At 44.7% G+C, this 10,175-nt stretch overlaps 1 protein-coding gene and 1 long non-coding RNA gene across 5 annotated transcripts in view; one reads left to right on the top strand and one right to left on the bottom strand.

Annotated features, from left to right (window-relative positions):
- The window catches only part of LOC309492606 (uncharacterized protein), a 200,485-nt gene that overhangs the window by 90,408 nt on the left and 99,902 nt on the right, over positions 1-10,175 (bottom strand). The gene's annotated exons all lie outside the window — the stretch shown is intronic.
- The window catches only part of LOC309492643, a 119,186-nt gene that overhangs the window by 91,563 nt on the left and 17,448 nt on the right, over positions 1-10,175 (top strand). The gene's annotated exons all lie outside the window — the stretch shown is intronic.

Here is a 10,175-nt window from a genome sequence, read left to right as displayed (position 1 = left end):
CTACAACAGCTCAGACAACTCAAACATCAACTGACGTTACAACTACTGAAACTACAACAGCTAAGACAACTCAAACATCAACTGACGCTACAACTACTGAAACTACAACAGCTCCACCAACTCAAACATCAACTGGCACTACAACTACTGAAACTACAACAGCTCTGCCAACTCCAACATCAACTGGCGCTACAACTACTGAATCTACAACAGCTCCGCCAACTCAAACATCAACTGACGCTACAACTACTGAAACTACAACAGCTCCGCCAACTCCAACATCAGCGGGTACAACAACTACTGAAACTACAACAGCTCCGCCAACTCCAACATCAGCGGGCACAACAACTACTGAAACTACAACAGCTCCGCCAACTCCAACATCAGTGGGTACAACAACTACTGAAACCACTACAGCTCATCCAACTCAAACATCAGCGGGCACTACAACTACTGAAACTACAACAGCTCCGCCGACTCCAACATCAGCGGGCACTACAACTACTGAAACTACAACAGCTCAGACAACTCAAACATCAACTGACGTTACAACTACTGAAACTACAACCGCTCAGACAACTCAAACATCAACTGACGCTACAACTACTGAAACTACAACAGCTCCACCAACTCAAACATCAACTGGCACTACAACTACTGAAACTACAACAGCTCAGACAACTCAAACATCAACTGACGCTACAACTACTGAAACTACAACAGCTCAGACAACTCAAACATCAACTGACGCTACAACTACTGAAACTACAACATCTCAGACAACTCCAACATCAACTGACGCTACAACTACTGAAACTACAACAGCTCAGACAACTCAAACATCAACTGACGCTACAACTACTGAAACTACAACAGCTCAGACAACTCAAACATCAACTGACGCTACAACTACTGAAACTACAACAGCTCCACCAACTCAAACATCAACTGGCACTACAACTACTGAAACTACAACCGCTCTGCCAACTCCAACATCAACTGGCGCTACAACTACTGAATCTACAAAAGCTCTGTCAACTCAAACATCAGCGGGCACTACAACTACTGAAACTACAACAGCTCCGCCGACTCTAACATCAGCGGGCACATCAACTACTGAAACTACAACAGCTCCGCCAACTCCAACATCAGCGGGTACAACAACTACTGAAACTACAACAGCTCCGCCAACTCCAACATCAGCGGGCACAACAACTACTGAAACTACAACAGCTCCGCCAACTCCAACATCAGCGGGTACAACAACTACTGAAACCACTACAGCTCATCCAACTCAAACATCAGCGGGCACTACAACTACTGAAACTACAACAGCTCCGCCGACTCCAACATCAGCGGGCACTACAACTACTGAAACTACAACAGCTCCGCCAACTCCAACATCAGCGGGTACAACAACTACAGAAACTCCAACAGCTCCGCCAACTCCAACATCAGCGGGCACAACAACTACTGAAACTACAACAGCTCCGCCAACACCAACATCAGCGGGCACTACAACTACTGAAACTACAACAGCTCCGACAACTCAAACATCAGCGGGCACTAAAACTACTGAAACTACAACAGCTCCGCCAACTCCAACATCAGCGGGCACTACAACTACTGAAACTACAACAGCTCCACCAACTCAAACATCAGCGGGCACTACAACTACTGAAACCACTACAGCTCATCCAACTCAAACATCAGCGGGCACTACAACTACTGAAACTACAACAGCTCCGCCAACTCAAACATCAGCGGGCACTACAACTACTGAAACCACCACAGCTCATCCAACTCAAACATCAGCGGGCACAACAACTACTGAAACTACAACAGCTCCGCCAACTCCAACATCAGCGGGCACTACAACTACTGAAACTACAACAGCTCCGCCAACTCAAACATCAGCGGGCACTACAACTACTGAAAATACTACAGCTCCGCCAACTCCAACATCAGCGGGTACTACAACTACTGAAACTACAACAGCGCCGCCAACTCAAACATCAGCGGGCACTACAACTACTGAAACCACTACAGCTCCGCCAACTCCAACATCAGCGGGCACTACAACTACTGAAACTACAACAGCTCCGCCAACTCCAACATCAGCGGGCACTACAACCACTGAAACTACAACAGCTCAGACAACTCAAACATCAACTGACGCTACAACTACTGAAACTACAACAGCTCAGACAACTCAAACATCAACTGACGTTACAACTACTGAAACTACAACAGCTAAGACAACTCAAACATCAACTGACGCTACAACTACTGAAACTACAACAGCTCCACCAACTCAAACATCAACTGGCACTACAACTACTGAAACTACAACAGCTCTGCCAACTCCAACATCAACTGGCGCTACAACTACTGAATCTACAACAGCTCCGCCAACTCAAACATCAACTGACGCTACAACTACTGAAACTACAACAGCTCCGCCAACTCCAACATCAGCGGGTACAACAACTACTGAAACTACAACAGCTCCGCCAACTCCAACATCAGCGGGCACAACAACTACTGAAACTACAACAGCTCCGCCAACTCCAACATCAGTGGGTACAACAACTACTGAAACCACTACAGCTCATCCAACTCAAACATCAGCGGGCACTACAACTACTGAAACTACAACAGCTCCGCCGACTCCAACATCAGCGGGCACTCCAACTACTGAAACTACAACAGCTCCGCCAACTCCAACATCAGCGGGTACAACAACTACAGAAACTCCAACAGCTCCGCCAACTCCAACATCAGCGGGCACAACAACTACTGAAACTACAACAGCTCCGCCAACTCCAACATCAGCAGGCACTACAACTACTGAAACTAAAACAGCTCCGACAACTCAAACATCAGCGGGCACTACAACTACTGAAACTACAACAGCTCCGCCAACTCCAACATCAGCGGGCACTACAACTACTGAAACTACAACAGCTCCGCCAACTCAAACATCAGCGGGCACTACAACTACTGAAAATACTACAGCTCCGCCAACTCCAACATCAGCGGGTACTACAACTACTGAAACTACAACAGCGCCGCCAACTCAAACATCAGCGGGCACTACAACTACTGAAACCACTACAGCTCCGCCAACTCCAACATCAGCGGGGACTACAACTACTGAAACTACAACAGCTCCGCCAACTCCAACATCAGCGGGCACTACAACCACTGAAACTACAACAGCTCAGACAACTCAAACATCAGCGGGCACTACAACTACTGAAACCACTACAGCCCATCCAACTCAAACATCAGCGGGCACTACAACTACTGAAACTACAACAGCTCCGCCAACTCAAACATCAGCGGGCACTACAACTACTGAAACCACCACAGCTCATCCAACTCAAACATCAGCGGGCACAACAACTACTGAAACTACAACAGCTCCGCCAACTCCAACATCAGCGGGCACTACAACTACTGAAACTACAACAGCTCCGCCAACTCAAACATCAGCGGGCACTACAACTACTGAAAATACTACAGCTCCGCCAACTCCAACATCAGCGGGTACTACAACTACTGAAACTACAACAGCGCCGCCAACTCCAACATCAGCGGGCACTACAACTACTGAAACTACAACAGCTCCGCCAACTCCAACATCAGCGGGCACTACAACCACTGAAACTACAACAACTCCGACAACTCAAACATCAGTGGGCACTACTACTACTGAAACTACAACAGCTCCGCCAACTCAAACATCAGCGGGCACTACAACTACTGAAACTACAACAGCTCCACCAACTCCAACATCAGCGGGCACTACTACTACTGAAACTACAACAGCTCCGCCAACTCAAACATCAGCGGGCACTACAACTACTGAAACTACAACAGCTCCACCTACTCCAACATCAGCGGGCACTACAACTACTGAAACTACTACAGCTCCGCCAACTCAAACATCAGCGGGCACTACAACTACTGAAACTACAACAGCTCCGCCAACTCCAACATCAGCGGGCACTACTACTACTGAAACCACTACAGCTCCGCCAACTCCAACATCAGCGGGCCCTACTATTACTGAAACTAAAACAGCTCCGCCAACTACAACATCAGCGGGTACTACAACTACTGAAACCACAACAGCTCATCCAACACAAACATCAGCGGGCACTACAACTACTGATACTACAACAGCTCCACCAACTCCAAAATCAGCGGGCACTACAACTACTGAAACTAAAACAGCTCCACCAACTCAAACATCAGTGGGCACTACAACTACTGAAACCACAACAGCTCCGCCAACTCAAACATCAGCGGGCACTACAACTACTGAAACTAAAACAGCTCCGCCAACTCAAACATCAGTGGGCACTACAACTACTGAAACCACAACAGCTCATCCAACTCAAACATCAGCGGGCACTACAACTACTGATACTACAACAGCTCCACCAACTCCAACATCAGCAGGCACTACAACTACTGAAACTAAAACAGCTCCGCCAACTCAAACATCAGTGGGCACTACAACTACTGAAACCACAACAGCTCATCCAACTCAAACATCAGCGGGCACTACAACTACTGATACTACAACAGCTCCGCCAACTCCAACATCAGCGGGCACTACAACTACTGAAACTAAAACAGCTCCGCCAACTCAAACATCAGTGGGCACTACAACTACTGAAACTACAACAGCTCAGACAACTCAAACATCAGCGGGCACTACAACTACTGAACCTACAACAGCTCCGCCAACTCCAACATCAGCGGGCACTACAACTACTGAAACTACAACAGCTCCGCCAACTCCAACATCAGCGGTCACTACAACTACTGAAACTACAACAGCTCCGCCAACTCAAACATCAGCGGGCACTACAACTACTGAAACTACAACAGCTCCGCCAACTCCAAAATCAGTGGGCACTACAACTACTGAAACTACAACAGCTCCGCCTACTCCAACATCAGCGGGCACTACAACTACTGAAACTACAACAGCTCCGCCAACTCCAACATCAGCGGGCACTACAACTACTGAAACTACAACAGCTCCGCCAACTCAAACATCAGCGGGCACTACAACTACTGAAACTACTACAGCTCCGCCAACTCCAACATCAGCGGGTACTACAACTACTGAAACTACAACAGCGCCGCCAACTCAAACATCAGCGGGCACTACAACTACTGAAACCACTACAGCTCCGCCAACTCCAACATCAGCGGGCACTACAACTACTGAAACTACTACAGCTCCGCCAACTCCAACATCAGCGGGCACTACAACTACTGAAACTACTACAGCTCCGCCAACTCCAACATCAGCGGGTACTACAACTACTGAAACTACAACAGCGCCGCCAACTCAAACATCAGCGGGCACTACAACTACTGAAACCACTACAGCTCCGCCAACTCCAACATCAGCGGGCACTACAACTACTAAAACCACTACAGCTCCGCCAACTCCAACATCAGCGGGCACTACAACTACTGAAACTACTACAGCTCCGCCAACTCCAACATCAGCGGGCACTACAACCACTGAAACTACAACAGCTCCGCCAACTCAAACATCAGTGGGCACTACAAATACTGAAACTACAACAGCTCCGCCTACTCCAACATCAGCGGGCAGTACAACTACTGAAACTACAACAGCTCCGCCAACTCCAACATCAGCGGGCACTACAACTACTGAAACTACAACAGCTCCGCCAACTCAAACATCAGCGGGCACTACAACTACTGAAACTACTACAGCTCCGCCAACTCCAACATCAGCGGGTACTACAACTACTGAAACTACTACAGCGCCGCCAACTCCAACATCAGCGGGCACTACAACTACTGAAACTACTACAGCTCCGCCAACTCCAACATCAGCGGGTACTACAACTACTGAAACTACAACAGCGCCGCCAACTCAAACATCAGCGGGCACTACAACTACTGAAACCACTACAGCTCCGCCAACTCCAACATCAGCGGGCACTACAACTACTGAAACTACTACAGCTCCGCCAACTCCAACATCAGCGGGCACTACAACCACTGAAACTACAACAGCTCCGCCAACTCAAACATCAGTGGGCACTACAACTACTGAAACTACAACAGCTCCGCCAACTCAAACATCAGCGGGCACTACAACTACTGAAACTACAACAGTTCCGCCAACTCCAAAATCAGTGGGCACTACTACTACAGCTCCGCCAACTCCAACATCAGCGGGCACTACAACCACTGAAACTACAACAGCTCCGCCAACTCAAACATCAGTGGGCACTACAACTACTGAAACTACAACAGCTCCGCCAACTCAAACATCAGCGGGCACTACAACTACTGAAACTACAACAGTTCCGCCAACTCCAAAATCAGTGGGCACTACAACTACTGATACTACAACAGCTCCGCCAACTCCAACATCAGCGGGCACTACAACTACTGAAACCACAACAGCTCCGCCAACTCAAACATCAGCGGGCACTACAACTACTGAAACCACAACAGCTCCGCCAACTCAAACATCAGCGGGCACTACAACTACTGAAACTACAACAGCTCCGCCAACTCAAACATCAGCTGGCACTACAACTACTGAAACTACAGCTACGACTTCTTCCCCTCTAACCGCAACAACAACACAACTTACTTCTACAACTGAAGCAACGATCACAACTCCTTTAACCTCTACAGTTCTAGTTAGGTTTTCCAGCTATGAAGATTTTGAACCTGACCTGTCAAATTCATCATCAGAAGCATTTAAAAACAGAGAAAACAAAACCATAACAGAGGTGAGTTGTGTTATAAATATATAAGGCACATATATGCTATTTGAACTGCAATATAAATAGTAACATTCTTGCATTTTAATGTATTAAACATTTTATTTTTAATTCTAATATGAATATTAGTGTAAACTATTTGCACCCAACATATGTAATGTACGTTATTTAAGTGTAGATAGTGTTGTATTTTATTTGCGTCCAGGTGTATATATCAATTAGCTGTTTTTTAAACAACTTCTAGTCCAGATTTTACTTTCACCACTTAATAGTGATGCAACGGATCATATAACTCAAAGATCGAATCATATTGCGGTTTTTGAGTCACAGATGGAATCATTTTATGGATCAGCAAAAAAAAAAGAAAAAAAAAGGGTCTGAGTTTAATAAACGCAAACGCAAACACGAAGATGAAGGTAGTAAGTAGTCTTTTAATAAATCCTTGTTCCACGATCAACGTAGGCTTACAATGCTTTTGGGAAACGCGGCCATGGCTAAGTGTTTAAGCAGTCCATCCTAAGGCAAGGCAAGGCAAGGCAAGTTTATTTATATAGCACATTTCATACACAATGGCAATTCAAAGTGCTTTACATAGAAGAAATTAAAATAATAAAAAGAAATAAGAATAATTAAAACAGTTAAGAAAAATAAAAAATAAAATACAGTACAAACAGTCGGACGAACATTGGCACAGTGCTCATTCAGTAAATGCATAGTTAAACAGATGTGTTTTGAGTCTGGATTTGAATGTGACTACAGTAGGAGCACATCTGATCTCCTCTGGAAGCTGGTTCCAGCTGCGGCTGGCATAATAGCTAAAAGCAGACTCACCATGCTTAGAGTGAACCCTTGGTATTTCTAGCTGATATGATCCTAATGATCTGAGTGATCTGTTGGGTTTATATTCAGTGAGCATATCTGCAATGTATTGAGGTCCTAGGCCATTGAATGATTTATATACCAGTAATAATACTTTAAAATCAATCCTAAGTTTAACTGGGAGCCAGTGTAAAGACCTGAGGACTGGTGTGATATGTTCATATTTTCTGGTTCTGCTCAGAATCCTGGCGGCAGCGTTCTGTATGAGCTGCAACTGTCTTATGGTCTTTTTGGGAAGGCCAGTGAGGAGTCCATTACAATAATCCACCCTGCTGGTGATGAAAGCATGCACAAGTTTCTCTAAGTCTTGTCTGGAAACAAAGCATCTAATTCTTGCAATATTTTTCAGATGATAGTATGCTGATTTAGTTATTGCTTTGACATGACTACTGAAACTAAGCTCTGACTCTAGTGTCACACCAAGATTCCTGACTTGATTTTTGGTTGTTTGACCCCTAGAGTGAAGGTATGCGTTCACCTTGAGAACTTCATCTTTGTTTCCAAACGCAATGACTTCAGTTTTGTCTTTGTTTAACTGAAGAAAGTTTTGACACATCCAACTGTTGACTTCATCAATGCATTGGCACAGGGAGTCAATGGGGCTGTAATCGTTGGGCGATAGGGCTAAGTAGAGCTGTGTGTCGTCTGCATAGCTGTGGTAAGAGATTTGGTTCTTTCTCATTATTTGGCTCATTGGGAGCATATACAGGTTAAACAGGAGTGGCGCAAGAATTGAGCCTTGAGGGACTCCGCATGTCATGGATGTCCACTCAGACTTATGGTCTCCTATACTCACATAATAACCTCTCCCATCTAAGTATGACCTGAACCATTTTAAGACTATCCCAGAAAGCCCCACCCAGTTTTCCAGCCTGTCCAGAAGTATGTTGTGATCGACAGTGTCAAATGCAGCACTGAGGTCGAGTAGTACCAGCACTGATAATTTGCCTGAGTCAGTATTTAAGCGAATATCGTTTATTATCTTTATGAGCGCTGTCTCTGTGCTGTGATGCGGTCGGAAACCAGATTGAAAATTGTCAAAGTATCCATTTGAGCTTAAGAATTTGTTCAGCTGATTGAAGACAACTTTTTCAATGATCTTACCTATGAAAGGAAGATTTGAGATTGGTCTATAGTTGCTTAATATGGTCTTATCCAGATTGCTCTTTTTCAGGAGGGGCTTGACAACTGCAGTTTTTAGGGAGTTTGGAAAACTCCCAGAGAGAAGTGAAGCATTTACCACTTCTAGAAGATCTGCTTCTAAACTGTTTAACACACTTTTGAAAAACGATGTGGGAAGTGTGTCAAGAGCGCATGTTGATGTTTTAAGGTGCTGTACGGTTTCTTCCAAAATGTTGCCATCAATTTCTTTGAAATCAGACATAGTAACTACTTTCTCAGGTGGTTTGATCTGTCTGACCCCAGCGCAAGTCAAGGATGTGCTGATCACCTTTCTGATATTATTGATTTTGTCAGAGAAGAAAGAAGCAAACTCACTGCACTTGCTGTCTGAGAGCATTTCACTGGGAATCTGGCTTGGGGGGTTTGTCAGTCTCTCTACAGTAGCAAAAAGAGTGCGTGTGTTGTTTAAATTACTGTTTATAATATTTGAGAAGAAAGTCTGTCTAGCTTTGCCTAGTTCCATATTGAAAGCATGAAGGCTGTCTTTGTAGATGTTATAATGGACTACAAGTTTTGTCTTCCGCCACATGCGCTCTGCTTTTCTGCATTGTCTTTTCATATTTTGCACTGCTGTTGAGTTTCTCCAAGGTGCCTTTTGTCTGCCACTCTTCTTCCTGACTTTCACAGGAGCAATATCATCAATTACACCTTTTACTTTTGAGTTAAAAGAATCAAGGAGAAAATCAACAGAGTCTGCAGATATGCTTGGTGTTAAGGATATAGCCTTCATAAATAGGACACTAGTGTTCTCATTTAAGCATCTCTTCTTGACAGACACAGATCTAGCTTCAGTGGCAGGAGAGATCAATATATCAAAGAAAATACAGAAATGATCAGACAGTGCTACATCCTTAATAACAATCGATGAAATGTTTAGACCCTTACTGATAAGTAAATCTAAAGTGTGTCCATGATTGTGTGTGGGTCCATGTACATGCTGAGTCAGATCAAAAGTTTTTAAAACAGTTTTGATTTCTTTGGCCATATTGTTTTCTGCATTATCTATATGGATGTTAAAATCTCCAGCAATGGCAAAACAGTCAAACTCTGAGGTAATTGTTGATAACAGTTCTGTAAAGTCCTCAGCAAAGGCTGGAGAGTATTTTGGAGGCCTGTAAATAATGAAAAGTAAAATGCGTGGAGCACCTTTTAACACAATACCCAGATATTCGAAAGACAAGTAATTCCCAAATGATATTTGCTTACATTGATAGATATCTTTAAAAAGAGCAGCTAGACCCCCACCTCTCTTAACAGCTCTGCAGACACTCATAAAAGTAAAGTTAGGAGGGGATGTTTCATTGAGGATTGTTG

Source organism: Leuciscus leuciscus (assembly GCF_965113295.1).
Source record: "Leuciscus leuciscus genome assembly, chromosome: 2".
In the NCBI taxonomy this organism is placed as follows: Eukaryota; Metazoa; Chordata; class Actinopteri; order Cypriniformes; family Leuciscidae; genus Leuciscus; species Leuciscus leuciscus.
This window is presented reverse-complemented; position numbering and strand designations above follow the sequence as displayed.